This window comes from Cherax quadricarinatus, chromosome 77 (assembly GCF_038502225.1).
Source record: "Cherax quadricarinatus isolate ZL_2023a chromosome 77, ASM3850222v1, whole genome shotgun sequence".
NCBI lineage: Eukaryota > Metazoa > Arthropoda > Malacostraca > Decapoda > Parastacidae > Cherax > Cherax quadricarinatus.
In genome coordinates, this window is record NC_091368.1 from 14,731,452 (window position 1) to 14,751,348 (window position 19,897).

The following is a 19,897-nucleotide window of genomic DNA, read 5'->3' on the forward strand; positions in this document are numbered from 1 at the left end:
TGGCACACACAGAATCTCTGCTGCCTCTCTAACGATCTTCGGATAGATGTCCGGTACCTGAGCCTTTGAGTTCTCAAGGTCTCTTAAAAGCTTTTTCACCTTCTTCTCGGTTGCGTGTCTTTCATCGAACACTTGTTGGTATACCCCTTGTTGGTGTTTCCCTCTGTTCTGACCTCCCAGAGCTCTTTCTGTCTCCATTGCAAATACTTCCTTAAATCTCAAGTTGAGCTCCTCACATACATCTTGGTCGTTTCCTGTTATCTTCTCACCTTCTTTTTCCTCAGCCGGATTACCTGGTCCTTGACCGCTGTTTTCCTCCTGATGTGGCTATACAATAGCTTCGGGTCAGACTTGACTTTCGATGAAATGTCCTTTTCGTACTGTCGCTGGGACTCCCTCCTTATCAGTGTATTCTCGTTACTAGCTCTTCGACTGATCTCTTTATTTTCCTGGTCCCTTTGCCTTCTGTACTTTTTCTATTCTCTAGTGAGCTTAGGTTTTTGCATCCCTACACCTTTGGGTAAACTAAGGACTCATTCTGGTCTTCCCATTATTTCTGTTGCCCTTGGGAACAAACCTTTCCTCTGCTTCCTTGCATTTTGTTGTTACGTTGTCCATTTCATTTACTGACTTACCTACCAGTTCTCTTTCCCACTGAACCTCCTACAGGAAATTCATCATACCTGTTTAGTCCCCCCCTTTTGTAGTGTGACTTTTTCCCATTCTACTCCTGTTACCCTCTCCACTTATAACTCTATGTATTCAAAGCTCAGAACCACGAGATCATTAGCTCCAAGGGGCCTTTCATGTGATGTGAATGTGTGTACTCACCTATTTGTGGTTGCAGGAGTCGTGACTCAGCTCCTAGCCCCTCCTCGTCACTAACCGCTATTATGTCTTCTCTCTTCCTGCTCCATGAGCTATATCATACCTCGTGTTAAAGCTATGTATGGTTCCTGCCTACACTACATCACTTTCCAGATTATTCCACTTGACAACTCTGTGACTCAAGAAAGACTTCCTAACATCCCTTTGACTTTGAATCTTCAACTTCCAATTGTGACCCCTTGTTTCTGTCTCATCTCTGGAACATTCTGTCTCTGTCCACCTTACCTATTCTTCGTAATATTTTGTACGTCGTTACCATGTCTCCCCTAACCCTTCTGTCCTCCAGTCTCGCCAGGCCTATTTCCCTTAACCTTTCTTTGTAGGATATTCCCCTTAGCTCTGGAACTAGCCTTGTTGCAAACCTTTGCACTTTCTCTAATTTCTTGACGTGCATGGCCAGGTGTGTGTGTGTGTGTGCTCACCTACTCACCCATTTGTGGTTGCAGGGGTCGAGTCACAGCTCCTGGCCCCGCCTCTTCGCTGATTGCTACTAGGTCCTCTCTCTCATAAGAACATAAGAACATAAGAAAGGAGGAACACTGCAGCAGGCCTGTTGGCCCATACTAGGCAGGTCCTTTACAATTCATCCCACTAACAAACATTTGACCTACCCAATTTTCAATGCTTCCCAAGAAATAAGCTCTGATGTGCAAGTCCCACTCAAATCCAACCCCTCCCACTCATGTATTTATCCAATCTAAATTTGAAACTACCCAAAGTCCTAGCCTCAATAACCCAACTAGGTAGACTGTTCCACTCATCTACTACCCTATTTCCAAACCAATACTTTCCTATGTCCTTTCTAAATCTAAACTTATCTAATTTAAATCCATTACTGCGGGTTCTCTCTTGGAGAGATATCCTCAAGACCTTGTTAATATCCCCTTTATTAATACCTATCTTCCACTTATACACTTCGATCAAGTCTCCCCTCATTCTTCGTCTAACAAGTGAATGTAACTTAAGATTACCTCATCTTCTGTACATAGTTCTACTGTCTTCAAGTTATGTCCTAGAATTTGTATTGATAAAGCCACTGGATGGCGAAACGTCTACAATAAAGATACCCAGATGTTGCACATGTGTCTTATTGCGAACTCTGTTACTGACGAAATACTTCCTAACATCCCTGTGACTCATCTGTATCTTAAACTTCCAATTGTGACTCTTTGTTGCTGTGTTCCATCTCTGGAACATCCTGTATCTGTCCACCTTGTCGATTCCCCTCAATATTTTATATGTCGTTATCATATCTCCCCTATCTCTCCTGTCCTCCAGTATCGTCAGGTCGATTGCCCTTAACCTCTCCTCGTAGGGCATGCCCTTTAGCTCCAGGACTATTGTTGCAAACCTTTGTACTTTCCCTAATTTCCTTACATGCTTGGCTACTTGTGGATTCCAAACTGGTGCTGCATACTCCATATAATCCTAACGTACACAGTGTACAATGTGTTTTTTTTTTTTTTTGTTTTTGTGTGTATGTGTTTGTGTGTGTGTGTGTGTCTGTATGTGTGTGTGTGTGTATGTGTGTGTGTGTGTGTGTCTCTGTATGTGTGTGTGTGTTTGTGCGTGTGTGTGTGTCTGTATGTGTGTACTCACCTATTTGTACTCACCTATTTGTGGTTGCAGGGGTCGAGTCTTAGCTCCTGGCCCCGCCTCTTCACCGGTTGCTACTGGGCCCTCTCTCTCACCGCTCCATGAGCTTTATCAAACCTCGTCTTAAAACTGTGTATGGTTCCTGCCTCCACTACGTCATTTTCTAGGCTATTCCACTGCCTTACAACTCTATGACTGAAGAAATACTTCCTAATATCTCTCTGACTCATTTGTGTCTTCAACTTCCAATTGTGGCCTCTTGTTTCTGTGTCCCCTCCCTGGAACATCCTGTCTTTGTCCACCTTGTCTATTCCACGCAGTATTTTATATGTCGTTATCATGTCTCCCCTGACCCTCCTGTCCTCCAGTGTCGTCAGGCCGAGTTCCCTTAATCTTTCTTCATAGGACATTCCCCTTAGCTCTGGAACTAACCTTGTGGCAAACCTTTGTACTTTCTTTAGTTTCTTGACGTGCTTTATCAAGTGTGGGTTCAAACAGGTGTGTGTACGTGTATGTGTGTGTGTTTGTGTGTGTGTGTGAGTCTGTGTGTGTTTGTGTATGTGTGTGTGTGTATGTGTATGCGTGGGTGTGTGTGTGTGCGTGTGTGTGTGTGTGTGTGTGTGTCTGTCTGTCTGTCTGTCTGTCTGTCTGTCTGTCTGTCTGTCTGCCTGTCAGAGAGAGAGAGAGAGAGAGAGAGAGAGAGTATGGAACACATTCGTACAGCATAATGATGTCAACGAGATAAAGTCAGTTGATCAAATGAAAATGCTGGCCCACAGATGGCTCCAACTTCATCCTGTTCCCTACTTGTATGTCTCATAACAATAAAAATGCTTTCAAATGAGCTGATGTAGGTAACAGCTCTTAGCTTGCCAATAAAGTTAGGAATCCTTAACCTGTAAATATCTTGCCAATAAAGTTAGGGATCCTTAACCTTGTCAAACCCTGTGTAAAAAAAAAAAGAAAAAAAAGAGAGAGAGAGAGAGAGAGAGAGAGAGAGAGAGAGAGAGAGAGAGAGAGAGAGAGAGAGAGAGAGAGCTTATATATATGTATAGGGGGCGTATGAGTATCCCCTCACAATTGTGATCTAGGATGTGTTTTTTTTTTTTTAATTCAACGGGTAATATCAATATTTTAGAAGCATCCCCTGATATCGGCAGATTTTAATTGATACCAATACCATGTACCGATACTACAACCCAACTCTCCTTTTCCAAAGCCACAGTAGTATTTACGGAAAATCTATCCTCATCTTATTTTACCCACAGTCCGTGAACTCTGTTGAAGTCGTAACGAGCAACTGTTGATGAATCAACAAAAAGGTCCACAGGAGTCACTTCCACTCAAACTGAGTTGATAGATTTTGAGTATGAGAAGGTATGGAAGGATGTACTGTGAAAACTCCTGTGGCCACGGGCTCTGGTGGCCTGGTGGTTAATGCTCTCGCTTCACACGGTGAGGGCCTGGGTTCGATTCCCAGCCAGAGTAGAAACATTGGACGTGTTTCTTTCCACCTGTTGTCTATGTTCCCCATCAGTAAAATGGGTACCTGGGTGTTAGTCGACTGGTGTGGGTCGCATCCTGGGACACTGACCTAAGGAGGCCTGGTCACAGACCGGGCCGCGGGGGCGTTGACCCCCGGAACTCTCTCCAGATAAACTCCAGATAAATTGTAGACGGCAGCCACTGACAGACAGAACAAAGTAGTGACTTACGAAAAACTTTCCTATTAGAAGCACTGCACATGTTAATACTGGGACCACAGATCAAGCCTCCCATCCCTTTTTCTTTTTATTCATCGACATTCGTTCATTATGAATAAATTGAGAACATACATATATGAATATATGTCCCAAGTATATCAAGTAATACTTTATATACTTGGGATGTTTGGATGTGCGTTGATGTAGTGCAGATAAATAACAGATGATTGCCAGTGGTATTAAAGAAAAGAAGATGGATGTCCTACCTCAAAGTGAAACAAAGCGGATAGATAGGGGAGGTTCATTGGGAAGAAATAATTGGGATTAGACCAGGCGTATCTCAGAGGTTTATTGCTGGTTAATGGGTAGCACTATTGTTGAAAGATTAGTTTAGGAAGGAGAAGAGGGAATGTAAATGTATAAATTCAGGGATTATGTGTATTAAAATAAGGGTCGGATGCAAAAAGCGAGTTAAACTAAGTGTTTATGCACATGGAGAAGATGGGAGTGTGGAGGAGAAAGAGAGATTCTGGGAGATGTTAAATGAGTATATAGGATGATTTTAAGTAAGCGAGAGTAACTGTGGAACGGGACCTGAATGCTAAAGTGGGAGAAATGGCTGTATGTTCGTTTGGGGTTCCAGGGGTAAATGATAATGGGGGCCTCTGATTGAACTTTATATAGAAAAAGGTTTTATAATAATGCATATTTTAATGATAAATTGGATAAATAAGTATACGACATATGATAAAGAGCATAACGACAGAATGTAATAAAGTTGGTATAATTACCGACAATATGTAAAGTAAAAGGACACAAGTGCAACTAATGTGACATTTATTGTGGCAACGTTTCGCTCTCCAGGAGCTTTATCAAGCCGTAATGGCTTGATAAAGCTCCTGGAGAGCGAAACGTTGCCACAATAAATGTCACATTAGTTGCACTTGTGTCCTTTTACTTTACATAACGACAGAAGCTTTTTGTATTGGTGGATAAATGGTTGGTGGGTATACTTCACGATGTGTATGTTTTTTGAGGAGCAACATATATATCAGATTATTATTTAGATGTAACTACAGTGGCAGTAAAATGTAAACAGTATTCAAGGAGAATGGAATTTAGGAGTAAGAGAGAAGTGAAAAGTCTTAGTTATGGTACATGATAAACAACTATTGGTAGCAAGATAGGCTAGTGAGATTATAGGCAATGGGTTTGAAAAGGTATAGGGTAGAAATAAGAATTCAGTGATAGAATGTTCAGCAGAAGTTTGTGGGTATAGTAGGGTCAGAGCGAGAGAGAAGAGGGGCGATTATTGGAATGATGTGAGGGACAGAGTGGCAAGGGAGCAAAAGTTAACACACGAGACGTTGTCGCAATAGACCAATAAGCCTTACCTCCATAGTGGGAAAATTTATGGATTTAATAATTGTTAGGTTAGACACATATGCAACAGTTAGACAACTTTATTCCGAAACGTTTCGCCTACACAGTAGGCTTCTTCAGTCGAATACAGAAAGTAGGCAGGAATACAGAAAGTAGGCAGGAACAGTAGAGATGTGAAGACGATGTAATCAGTCCATCACCCTTAAAGTCGTAGAATTTGAGGTTGTCAGTCCCTCAACCTGGAGAAGTTCAGTTCCATAGTCAGGAACTATCTGAAGATCAAGCGACAGTTGTCTAACTGTTGCATATGTGTCTAACCTAACAACCTGTCGGTATTGTATACCATTTTGAGATTCACTAATTGCCGAAGCAATTCGTAGCTATCTCGAAATGCATAAATTGGTTAATGAATATCAGCACAGCTTTACAAAGGGGCGTTCCTGTCTTACAAATTTACGAACTTTCTTCATTAAGGTGTTTGAGGAGGTAGATTATGGTATTTAATATGATATTGTGTATATGGACCTCAGTAAGGCTTTCGATAGAGTTCCACATCAGAGGCTATTGAGGAAGCTTAAGGCACACGGAATAGGAGGAGAATTTTTTTTCCTGGGTAGAGGCATGGTTGACAAATAGGCAACAAAGCGTTTGCAAAAATGGGGAGAAATCAGAATGGGGGCACGTCACAAGTGATGTTCCAAAGGGGGTCAGCGTTGGGCCCGTTGTTGTTCACAATCTACATAAACGACATAGATGAGGGAATAGATAGCGACATAAGTAAATTTGCTGATGACACCAAAATAGGCCGTCCAATTCATTCTAATGAGGACATTAGAGCACTCCAGGATGATTTGAATAGACTGATGCAATGGTCGGAGAAGTGGCAGATGCAGTTTAATATAGACAAATGCAAAGTTCTAAATGTTGGACAGAAAATAAGCATGCCACATATAAACTAAATAATGAACATCTAAATATTACGGATTGCGAAAGGATTTAGGAGCTCTGGTTAGTAATAATCTAAAACCTAGACAACAGTGCATTAGTGTTTGCAATCAAGCTAACGGAATCCTTGGCTTCATAGCAAGAAGTATAAATAATAGAAGCCCTCAGGTTGTTCAACTCTATATATATTTGGTTAGACCTCATTTAGATTATGCTGCACAGTTTTGGTCACATAAACTTAAGAACATAAGAAAGGAGGAACACTGCAGGAGGCCTGTTGGCCCATACTAGGCAGGTCCTTTACAATTCATCCCACTAACAAAACATTTGCCCAACCCAATTTTCAATGCTACCCAAGAAATAAGCTCTGATGTGAAAGTCCCACTCAAATCCAACCCCTCCCACTCATGGAAATAAATGGTATAAAATACCGACACAATGGCAATATAAACACAAATGCAGTATAATGTGATCCTTTATTGACTACGTTTCGCCCACACAGTGGGCTTTTTCAAGTCACAAACAGAACTACCTGGGGTGGAAGGAACGCGAGTATTTATAGTCCGGCTGAGGTCAGGTGAAGAATGCTGCATCTGATGATGTACCGAGTTGGGTTGTAGAGTCTAAAAACATGGGTAGCTTGGAAAGGAGACTGGACAAGTTTGTGAGCAGACCTTCTACAGTGTTCTTATGTGGGATAGCGATGAAGAAGTTTCTTGGCAAGTGGTTCAGCTATGTTATAGAAGCCACTATTCTGGTTGAAGTTGTCGGATATAGAAATAAGTGATGATTCCAGGATTCTTCGGTATTGGGTGTTGTCTTCTGTGGCGATAAGTCTTGAGTTTCTGTAGTTTATCAAGTGGTTGTGTGAATTACGGTGTTGTACGCAGGCATTCCTTGTGTCGTCAGACCTGCTTGCGTATTGGTGTTCTGAAATACGTGTTTGGAGGTCCCTTGATGTTTCGCCCACGTATAACTTGTTGCAGTCATTACAAGGGATTATGTATACCCCTGCAGAGGATGGAGGCTTGTCCTGCCTACTACTGGTGATGTCCTTGATGGTCGTGGTTGTGGAGGTAGATACTTGGAATGATGTTTTGGCAAAGATGTTGGAAACATGTTTGGCAATGGAGTTGGTGGGAAGGACTATGTATCTCTTCTCGGCAGTGTCTTCTCTGGGTGTGTTGAAGATGTTTAGTGCTCGCCGTCTGCAGTCTCTGATGAAGTGACGAGGATAGTGGAGTTTGGAAAATACCTGTTCAATTATAGTGCATTCTTCCTCAAGGAACTCGTTGCTGCAGATTCTGAGTGCACGCAGGAAGAAGCCTATAATTACACCACGTTTGGTTTTGGTGTCGTGGTGAGAGTAGAAGTGGAGAAGATCGTTTTGGTTGATGGGTTTTCGATAGACTTTAAAACGAAGTTCGTGGTCAGCTTTGCAGAGTAGAACATCAAGGAAAGGAAGAGTGTTGTCGACCTCTTCTTCAAGTGTGAACTGGATTGAAGGCTCGACCTGGTTGAGCTTGTCTTGGAGAGCTTGAACGTTGAAGCGTTTAGGAGTTATGAGGAGAATGTCGTCAACATAACGGAGCCAGGTGACAGACGAAGGAATAATGGTGGAGAAACGTTCGGCTTCTAGATGTTCCATGTATAGGTTCGCTAGGACTGCACTGAGTGCAGTCCTATAACATAGCTGAACCACTTGCCAAGAAACTTCTTCATCGCTATCCCACATAAGAACACTGTAGAAGGTCTGCTCACAAACTTGTCCAGTCTCCTTTCCAAGCTACCCAAGTTTTTAGACTCTACAACCCAACTCGGTACATCATCAGATGCAGCATTCTTCACCTGACCTCAGCCGGACTATAAATACTCGCGTTCCTTCCACCCCAGGTAGTTCTGTTTGTGACTTGAAAAAGTCCACTGTGTGGGCGAAACGTAGTCAATAAAGGATCACATTATACTGCATTTGTGTTTATATTGCCCTCCCACTCATGTACTTATCCAACCTAAATTTGAAACTACCCAAAGTCCCAGCCCCAATAACCTAATTAGGTAGACTGTTCCACTCATCAACTACCCTATTTCCAAACCAATACTTTCCTATGTCCTTTCTAAATCTAAACTTATCTAATTTAAATCCATTACTGCGGGTTCTCTCTTGGAGAGACATCCTCAAGACCTTATTAATATCCCCTTTATTAATACCTATCTTCCACTTATACACTTCGATCAGGTCTCCCCTCATTCTTCGTCTAACAAGTGAATGTAACTTAAGAGTCTTCAATCTTTCTTCATAAGGAAGATTTCTAATGCTATGTATTAATTTAGTCATCCTACGCTGAATGTTTTCTAACGAATTTATGTCCATTCTGTAATATGGAGACCAGAACTGAGCTGCATAATCTAGGTGAGGCCTTACTAATGATGTATAAAGCTGCAGTATGACCTCTGGACTTCTGTTGCTTACACTTCTTGATATAAATCCCAGTAATCTATTTGTCTTATTACGTACGCTTAGGCATTGCTGTCTTGGTTTAAGGTTGCTGCTTACCATAACCCCCAAGTCCTTTTCGCAATCTGTATGGCTAAGTTCTACATCATTTAACTTATAAGTACTAGGGTTATGGGCACTCCCAAGCTTCAGAACCTTGCATTTATCTACATTGAACTGCATCTGCCACTTTTCTGACCAAGAATAGAGTTTGTTGAAATCCTCCCGAAGTTCCATAACATCTACGTTTGAATCAATTATCCTACCTATCTTTGTGTCATCGGCGAATTTGCTCATATCACTAGTAATTCCCTCATCAAGATCATTGATATATATTATAAACAACAACGGGCCCAAGACTGATCCCTGTGGAACGCCACTTGTTACAGATCCCCACTCGGATTTAACCCCATTTATGGACACTCTCTGCTTCCTGTCAGTGAGCCATGACTCGATCCACGAGAGCACTTTTCCCCCAATGCCATGAGCTGCCACTTTCTTTAACAGTCTATGGTGCGGAACTCTATCAAAAGCCTTACTAAAATCTAAGTAAATAATATCAAATTCTTTATCGTGGTCAACAGCCTCAAAAGCTTTACTGAAGAAAGTTAATAAATTAGTTAGACAAGACCGGCCTCTTGTGAATCCATGTTGAGTATCCTTAATCAAGCTATGCTTATCGAGATGGCTTCTTATAATCTCAGCTATAATTGACTCTAGTAATTTGCCTACAATTGAGGTCAGGCTTATTGGGCGGTAATTTGACGGTAACGACTTGTCCCCTGTTTTAAAAATAGGAATTACATTAGCCATCTTCCACATATCAGACACTACACCTGTTTGAAGAGATAAATTAAAAATATTAGTTAATGGTTCACAGACTTCCATTTTGCATTCCCTAAGAACCCTTGAAAAAACCTCATCAGGACCCAGCGACTTATTTTGCTTCAGTCTGTCTATCTGCTTCACAACCATTTCACTAGTGACTGTGATGTTACATAATTTATCTTCTTCTAGCCCACTATAAAAATTAATTACTGTAATATTGTTAGTGTCTTCCTGTGTAAAAACTGAGAGAAAATAATTATTTAAAATCGAGCACATTTCATTCTCTTTGTCAGTAAGGTGCCCATAGTTATTTTTAAGGGGACCTATTTTATCTCTAACGTTTGTTCTATAGACCTGGAAAAAAACTTTTTGGGTTAGTTTTAGAATCCTTAGCAACTTTAATTTCATAGTCCCTTTTAGCTTTTCTTATCCCCTTTTTAATGTCCCTCTTAATGTCAATATACTGATTCATAAGATGACCCTCACCGTATTACTCAATGGATATAAATGCTCTGGAAAACGTACAGAGGAGGATGACAAAGTTGATCCCATGTATCAGAAATCTTCCCTATGAGGATAGACTGAGGGCCCTGAATCTGCACTCTCTAGATAGGCGTAGAATTTGGGGGAATATGACTGAGGTGTATAAATGGAAAACAGGAATTAATAAAGGGATGTAAATAGCATGCTAAAAATATCTAACATATACAGGACTCGCAGCAATGGTTTTAAATTGGAAAAATTCAGATTCAGGAAGGATATAGGAAAGTACTGGCTTCGTAACAGAGTTGTGGAAGAGTGGAACAAACTCTCGAGTACCGTCATAGACGCTAAGACGTTGTGTAGTTTTAAGTGACTTGTCTGACCTCACTAAGTCAAGGCATTGGCTTAAGCCGATGGGAGAAATGGAGCTGCCTCGGATAGGCCAGTAGGCCTGTGCAGTGTTCCTTCTTTCTTATGTTCTTACCCGTGTCTGCTGACCTATATATACTGCCCTCTTCTCTCTGTTAGTGTAAATAGTCAAAGTAGGATTGAAACGTCATTGTAAGCTCGTCTCTATGTGTAGGTTATTTGAGGGGGAGAAGGTACTAAGGGTGTGGCAGTGTAAAGATAATAGGGAAATAAGCCTGTTGAATATACCTGGTAAGGTGTATGGTAGAGTTATTGTTGAAGTAATTGAGGGTAAGTTGGTGAGCAGGATCGCAGATAAGGAGGCTTTAAGAAGAGCTAGGGCTTTGTAGACCAAGGGGTTTACAGTGAAGTACATATGCAAATGTACAGTATTTAGATAAGGGTAAAGAAAATTTCGTTGCATTTAGGGATTCGGAAAAAGGCATATGATAAGCTAGATGGGGAAGCAATGCGGCAGATTTTACAAGTGTATGGAAAGGTGATAAGTTAGTGAAAGCAGTTTAGAAATTTTACAAGGTTAGTTAGGCTGATGTTAAGGTATATAGGAGAGAGGAAAAATATTTTCAACTATAAGTAGGTCTTAGACAGGGACGTGTGCAGTCACCATGGTTGTTTAAAATATTTATAAATAGGAGTTGGCAAGGGGTGTAGGAGTTGTCACAGTTGCTTTACGCAAATGACAACGCAATTTTAGGAGATTCTGAAGATGCGACGGTAGTTCAACGAATTTGGGAGGGTATCTGAAAGAAGGAAGTTAAAGGTGAGTATTGGAATGAGCAATATGATGAGGATAAAATAATTGTATAATGAACACTTTTCATACTTAATAATTGCCTATTCTACAATATTCCATTCAAGCTAAGAGGAACAAGGGATGATGACTCTTGCTTCTGGCCAGTTTTCCTGGTTGTTGCAAGAACTAATGTGGCTGAAAATCGTGTTCGACTCCTGTGCAGTATGTGTTGAATAACATTATTGTGATATCCTGGCATATAAAAGCTTCCCAGTCTGTCTTTCATAGGATAACTTGCAACCAATTCAAGTTTGAGTTTGAAAGGAAATATTGTGATCATGGAAAGGAATGGCTATGGGTAATCTGTTGTCTCCCCTACTGAGCAATCTGTTGTCTCCCCTACTGAGCAATCTGTTGTCTCCCCTACTGAGCAATCTGTATATAGAATTTCTCGAGGCAAGGCTGTTGATAGATATCCTGCCCTGTAGAACTAAATGGTTCACATATGTTGATGACATCTTGTGTCTTTGGCCAAATTATATGAGCCACAATACATTTTTACCAAGACTTAATGCTTTGATCCCGTCTATTAAATTCACTGTGGAGAAAGAGGTGGACTCTAAACTTCCATTCTTAGATGTGTTCATACACCAGGTTGATACAAAGTTTAAGTTTGCAGTACATTGGAAGGCCACCAATGTGTGCTCAAAAATTCACTACTATTCCAACCATTAGACAAGAGCTAAAAGAAGTGTATTTCTTACAATGTTTCTGAGAGTTTGCAGAGTGTGCAGCCCAAAGTTCCTAGATGAAGAAATTAAAAAAATATTTGAAACTGCCATGAAACTGTGGTATTCTAAGAAGTCTGGAATTTGCATTGGTGTCAACTAAGAAAACTTATCATAAAACAGAGCCTAGGATAACACCACAGGCCAAGAATGTGCTAATTGTCCTAAACAATGAGGATTTATCTGTCCTGCCGAATGCTCCTAAAATATTTAATATTCCCCTAGTTTTTAAGAATTCACGAACTGTTAGAGATAGCCTGACAAAGAGTTAACCCCAACAGTGTGTTGGTGTTGTCTACAGAACTGGATGTATCAGTTACAGCTTATCATATATACGACAGTCTAGCAAACTTTTAGATATCAGGATACCACAGCATTATTCAATATTTCGCGGGAGCCAAACGCAATTTTCAGGCAAATTACAGCTTACAATAACCCAGCAAAGTGGTCTGAAGCAAGAGTCATTGTCCCTTGTTCCTTTTGCCTTGAAAGGATTATTGTAGAATCAGCAATTATTAAGCATGATAAATTTCATATACAATAACCGTGGTGGATTGTTCAAATCAGTTTTGTTTACAGGTGTGACAATTGTACACAATCAATAATTGGAATGATAAATTAGATAAATAAGCAGCACTTAGGTTTCTTTAATGAGGAAACGTTTTGCCACACAGTGGCTTCATCAGTTCATACAAAAGAGAATGGTGAAGAGCAGGAGGATTTTGAGGTATTCAGTCCATCACTCTCGAAAAGAATACAGCATATGTGCGAGGAAGTGGCTTATATACTGTGGAAAATTAAATTTACCTGGACGTAACTCATAAGATACATACCAGTAAATGGTAACAAAGATAATTATTCTTTAACAAGGTTACAGAGACAAGTAGGGATTTTAGGACACTTAGGTCGCAAAAAATGTCCCCCTTCGATACCTACTGTAATCTATCCCTCCACAAATCACTCTGGACCTATATTAATTTCAAATGAAATATTCATCACCAGGAATTCTGGTAAAAACATTAATATAAATATGTGGACTGTATAATAAATTTAAAATATGAAGACATATACATTGAAGGAGAATTTATAACAATAATAAGACTCACCAATTACTCTGGAGATTATGGTGTGTCATACACAAAACCCCTTGCCTAGAACATGAAGAAAATACTGGCCAGAATTTCAACATGACTCACGAAATCGTAATGACACGATTGCAAACAAACCATACCCCGGCCGGGATTGAACCCGCGGTCAGAGAGTCTCAAAACTCCAGCCCGTCGCGTTAGCCACTAGACCAGCTAGCCACAATAAGTTCTGAGACTCTCTGACCGCGGGTTCAATCTCGGCAGGGGTATGGTTTTTTTCAGAATTTCAACATAAAATAGACGACTTAGCTGGGGTTCCAAAGCTGTCCTGTCCATTTGCCTAATGCTCATGTTTTGGAGAACTGCCAATCCAACAATTTCGGCTCCTGTTTGAGAGGTTTTAAGCCCAATATAACCCCTAGAGCGACGAAAATTCTGATTTTCAGTAACGTTTGTCTCGGTCAATTCAAAACAATGGCGACTCTTCCCCAGCGACGCTCACCCATCGCTGATTCATTATACAATAACCGTGGTGGATTGTTCAAATCAGTTTTGTTTACAGTTGTGACAATTTTACACAATCAATAATTGGACTGATACATTAGATAAATGAGCAGCACTTAGGTTTCTTTAATGAGGAAACATTTCACCACACAGTGGCAGTGGCTTCATCAGTTCATACAAAAGAGAATGGTGAAGAGCAGGAGGAGTTTGAGGTAATCAGTCCATCACTCTTGAAAAGAACACAGCATATGTGCGAGGAAGTGGCTTATATACTGTAGGCAGGAGAGGTGCAGCAGTTGTAGGTAGTATCATGTTTAACAAATAAAATTTTAAAGTAGGTCATGTGATAAATGGTTTAAAAATCTGACAAGTTGAAGATTGAGACACTTATGCAACATATAGGAATCTTTAATGAGGAAACGTTTCGCCGCACAGTGGCTTCAACAAGAAGCCACTGTGCGGCGGACTGAACACATCGACTCCAGGCTGAGGGACTGATTTCCTCAAACTCCTCCTCTCCTTACACCTTTCTGCTTTGTATTGTACTGATGAAACCACTGTGTGGCGAAACGTTTCCTAAATAAAGATTCCCATGTGTTGCATAAGTGTCTAAATCTTCAACTTATCGGGTTTTTAAACCATTTATCACATGTATTCATACTGAGTTCAACTGGAAATAACCTTTTTTTCCATGTATCAAAATATAATATAGTTATCTTTCTACAAACTTAATTTTATTAAGTTTCACCATAAAATAACATTTTTTCCAAATGCAACAAAGCGTAATGTTATTAATTTCAGATAAATTGCAATCGTGTCATTACGATTTCTTGAGTCGAGTCAAATTCCTCCTATGCAGCAAGGACTGTCTCGTCAGAAATTCCCATCTCATAGATCTCCACTTGATTGAAGATGTATCTCCTCGACTCCCTTTACCTTCTTTCTCTTCTTGTAACTCATGTAAGCGCTGAGCTGACATGATGACAATGGAAATGGCCTCTTATTTGCGGGATACACTCTTGTTACATAAATAGTGAAAGAAAGCAGTTTCTCTCAAAACTGTCTTCTTAGAATCTCTTCATAAGGGCTCCATTATAATTAGCGTAAATTCTTTTCTTCACTGAGTAGGGAAACCTTTGAAAATGTTACTTTTAAATTCACACTACATTGAAATAAAAGGTTTTAGTACCACCCCTCCCATCCCCCCCCCCCCAAAAAAAAAATGTTTTTGGAGATCTTGCAAAAACCGGACGGTACACTTTTGTGATCCCCGAAAAAGACACTGTTCATTTATAAAATACCAAAAACATTCACATGATTTATTTTAGGAAGCTCTATCAAAAAAATAGTTTGTTTAGGAATTTATAACAACATATGATTCATTTTGAGAACCAAAAAAACACAGTTCACTGTCATATATCATCACAAATTTAAAAAATCACTGTCTCAGTAATTTGGTCTAACTTATCTTTACTCAGTATTCCTGAAATCACTTTGTGTGCATTTAAATTCACTCGATATTTCGCACGAACTCGCTTTGTTTTCTATTGGAAAATTCGTGAGTCTTGTGATTAGACTCGTTGTTGTGCACACACTGAGAGCATAAATAAACGAATCTAACAACAACAACAACATGGACTCACAGGTAAGGACCCACGAGGGGCGAGGGGCGAGAGGCAAGTGGGGACAGGGCGAAGAATAGGCGGTGAGAGGAATGTCTTGAGTCGAAGAGAGAAGAGTCATGACTAGACCCAAATGCTAAACCTGGAGAAACACCGACGAAGACGATGTAGAAGGTAATAGGAACTCTGCAGGTGCTGACTGCATCTTGCTGGATGGAAATAACTGTGACTTGATGGTGATGTTGGCTGCAGGCGACAAGGGAGGAGCTCATCGTTGATTGGTCAGTTCACAGAGGTTTGGTGGTTACTTAGAGTTGTGACGTTGTTTCACGATGACATTAGATTGTTAATTTCAATTCCATTTGCATTGGTATGATATTGAGACGTGTTAACAGATGTTGATAGTCAGGATGTTGAGAATATTCTTCAATGTGCTTTAGAAGTTTAGAAAGTTCATCTATAGCAACTTGGCAAGTAGAATCGGTGGTAAACTTGACGGTCTTTTTGATGAGGTTAGTGTACAGGTCTGGTAACAGCATTTCTTGAGGATAATTTGCTGTGGTGTAGAAGGTATATCCAAGCCTTGGATAGTAGTTATGCTCTTCATCATCTGGAACGAATCTCATGCAGCGCCAACCGCTCTTATAGTCGTGATGGATATTAGGCTTTAAAATTTACATGAGGATTAAATTAGTAGAATATATAACGTATTAGCACCCTTACGTTTGGAAAAAAGTGTTGTCGCCCATCTGTTACCTTTCTAGTAACTGACGCTCCGATGTGTTACGATAAAACACACATCCTGAGATAAAAAAAGGGCTTATTATTCTTTAGCGTGGGGATATATCCCATACAGTTACATCTTTCTCTGTCTGTAAACTTCTTCCGCCAAACCCCAATCATTTATAATTTTTTTCCTCATCTTTGGGGTAAAAAGCTCGTCACCATTTTCTTAATGTATAAACACCCAACACTACCAAGCCACAACCATTAATCTCCTAAGTTGAAACACACATTCCTCCACACAAACAGGATATTACCTTGGCCTCCCGCTTTTAATTTACCTCTTTCAATACGTAAACTCTTACCTTTACTCTAGTTAATTTTAAGAAAAAAACGCGAATCATTATTCTTTTGTCTCTTCTTTTTAACCTAACTCCTCTTTTACCTTACCTGTATCTGTTTCTTCATCTGTAAAGCACCTACCACCAATCTACATTTTAAAGTCTTTTGGATTTAAATAAGCATTCCTCTACCCAAAACGATCACTATCTTAGTGCCTTATCCATTACCATTTTCCCATCAGTAATCTTATAACCACTCACCCAATTCTACATTAAGCAAACGCATTCAGAATTTTTGAATATAATAAAAATGGATTTCAAAGCAAACATAGTAATTGAAGTTTTAAATGCTGACTTATTCTGTGTCCAATTACGTATTACTTTGGTTATTCAAACAGTGGTTAGACTCATTTCATTAGTGAAACCGTAAAACATGCAAAAAAAAAAAAAGTTTATGTGGTGCTTCTTACTCATTTGAAAAAAAATCCCCCAAAGTGTTTTAATTAATTGTTCATGAAGAAATAGTTGTCCCCACAGAAATTATATTAGGTTATGAAAGTAGTTTGGTAGTTCTTGAGAATTTGTTTTTACAAGAATCAAAAAGTGATGCAGTTCTCGATTATACACTGAAGGTTGACTTATAATTCTAATAATAATTCTAATAATAATATTATTATTATTATCTATTTTTCTACAAGTACATGTACAAGGTACACAGGCCTAGCTAACATCAGTGACATACAACTATATAGAAAGCCGCTTGTTATGCAGAGCATTTCGGGCAAATTAGGTCAGTTTTGTCCCAGAATGCGACCCACACCAGTCGACTAACACCCAGGTACCCAAGTCTACTGATTGGTGAACAGGGACAGCAGTTGTCTTATGGTATCGTTAATTAAATTCGAACGATTCCTTTGAACGTTATTCTCTTCGTTATGGACAGAAAAATCACCCTCTTCCTTCCAAGCAGCTCCTTCGCAATTGCCAGACACAGTGTAGGTAGTGAAGAGAGCGGAGATCTATGACCTGCACGAGCGGAACTCGTAACTCGTCCAAAACAAACGAGTGAGGGTAGATCATCCTACACCATCTATAAATCCCGTGAATCCACCCAAAGCACGAGATCAACCCTATTTTATAAATTAAACACAGAAATATTAATTATATCATTTTTTGGTTAATGTTGTGAAGATCAATCCAAGTTGAAGAATTGAGACACTTGTGCAACACATGGGAATCTTTACTGAAAAAACGTTTCGCCACACAGTGGCTTCATCAGTCCAAAACAAAGTAGAAATGGGTAAGGAGAGGAGGAGTTCTAGGTAATCAGTCCGTCAACCTGGAATCGATGTGTTCAGTCCATCACTCTTGTAGGAAGTGCAGCATAGGGCCAGAGAGCTGGCTTATATACGGCAGTCAGATGAGTTGAAGCAGGAGGCGGGTTTTCAAAACCATTCACCACATCTGTCAGACACTGCAACATCATGGGATCTTGGTACAAAGTCTTCAACGCTTGCCCAACCTTTGGACGGCGACCTACTTACACAAGTGGCAGGTCCCACTGTGATCCCGCCTCCTCCTGCTTCAACTCATCTGACTGCCGTATATAAGCCACCTCTCTGGCCCTATGCTGCACTTCCTACAAGAGTGATGGACTGAACACATCGATTCCAGGTTGAGGGACTGATTACCTCGAACTCCTCCTCTCCTTACCCATTTCTACTTTGTATTGGACTGATGAAGCCACTGTGTGGCGAAACGTTTCTTCAATAAAGATTCCTATGTGTTGCACAAGTGTCTCAATTCTTCAACTTGTCGGTTTTCAAAACCATTCACCATTACCTCAAACTCATCTACCACCTTTCTCAGCATTTGACTAAAGAAGCAACTGGCTGTCGACACGTTTGTAGAATGAAAATACCCAAATGATACACAAGTGTCTCATCTGTTACGGGAGTTTATGCATTCCTTGTATATTAACAATTTTATTTACTTTAGGTGATAAGAGAGTATGGGTAAGATTTTTGAATATATATGGTATGCGAGTAATGATGTCAGCACAAATCTATTCCCAGGTAACGCACCGTTATCATTCGTTAATAAACTGTATTCAGCTATTACATTGAATAATAAAGTGATATATGAGGCGGCTTTGAAGAATATAGTTTACCCAAGACTCATTTAATATATAAAAAATGATATATGTGAACCTTCATTCATTATTTCAATGTAAAATCAGAATTAAATAGGATAATATACAAGTTCTAAATGCTCAAAATTATTGGAAATGACGTGGATATTTATGTTGTTTGGTGATAACCAAAACTTTAGTACGCTGTTTGGAGATCATTAAATGAAGATGTTTCTTTTATTGCCCAAATAAGCTTCTTTGAATATTCACGTCGAAAGACAGAATTGGAAGTCATTGAATGTGTCATGTTAAACTTAAACTTAACAAAGTTTGTTAAAACAGTTTATTTTGTTGTTTAATTTACGGAGAAATTTTTCAAAGTTTGTTGTATCATAGATAATTTCCTTCTTCAACTCTGTATGAGAGGTTATTGGATTCATATGTATCTGGTCAGGGTTGGATGAGGGGCATTTTAGAGAGATGAATGGGTGAAAATTTCTCTCTTCAGGTCTGGATGAAGAATGTTTGGTAGAACGTACTTATGTATACAGTCTGAATGATGATGATTGGGTGAATGTGCCTTTTTTTATAATTTAGAGTCTGAAAAGGAAAATAGTGGATGAGTAACATTACTAGCACTGGTTCTTGGCTGAGAGTTTTTCTCTATATTGTACTGATAAAGCCACTGGTTAGCGAAGCGTCAAATAGTTTAAACTGTCAGAATTATATTCCGTGGATCTCATGGCTATTTATCTGTTCAAATCCGAATGAGAAATATCTTGGATGAACATTTATCTGTTCAAGCCTGGTTGAGTGGGAGCAGTATTTCGTCTCACCAGATAATGAATTAGTGAGCTCTTCAGAATTCCTTAATCATTTTCTGAATAGTGATTGAAGTTTTCAGTGATGAATGGGTAAGAGTGTTTTGTTTTCTTTTTTTTTTTTACACAGGGTTTGACAAGGTTAAGGATCCCTAGCTTTATTGACAAGCTATTTACAGGTTAAGGATTCCTAACTTTATTGGCAAGCTAAGAGCTGTTACCTACATCAGCTCATTTGAAAGCATTTTTATTGTTATGAGACATACAAGTAGGGAACAGGATGAAGTTGGAGCCATCTGTAGGCCAGCATTTTCATTTGATCAACTGACTTTATCTCGTTGACATCATTATGCTGTACGAATGTGCTCCATACTCGAGTCATCCTGGGTATATAGGA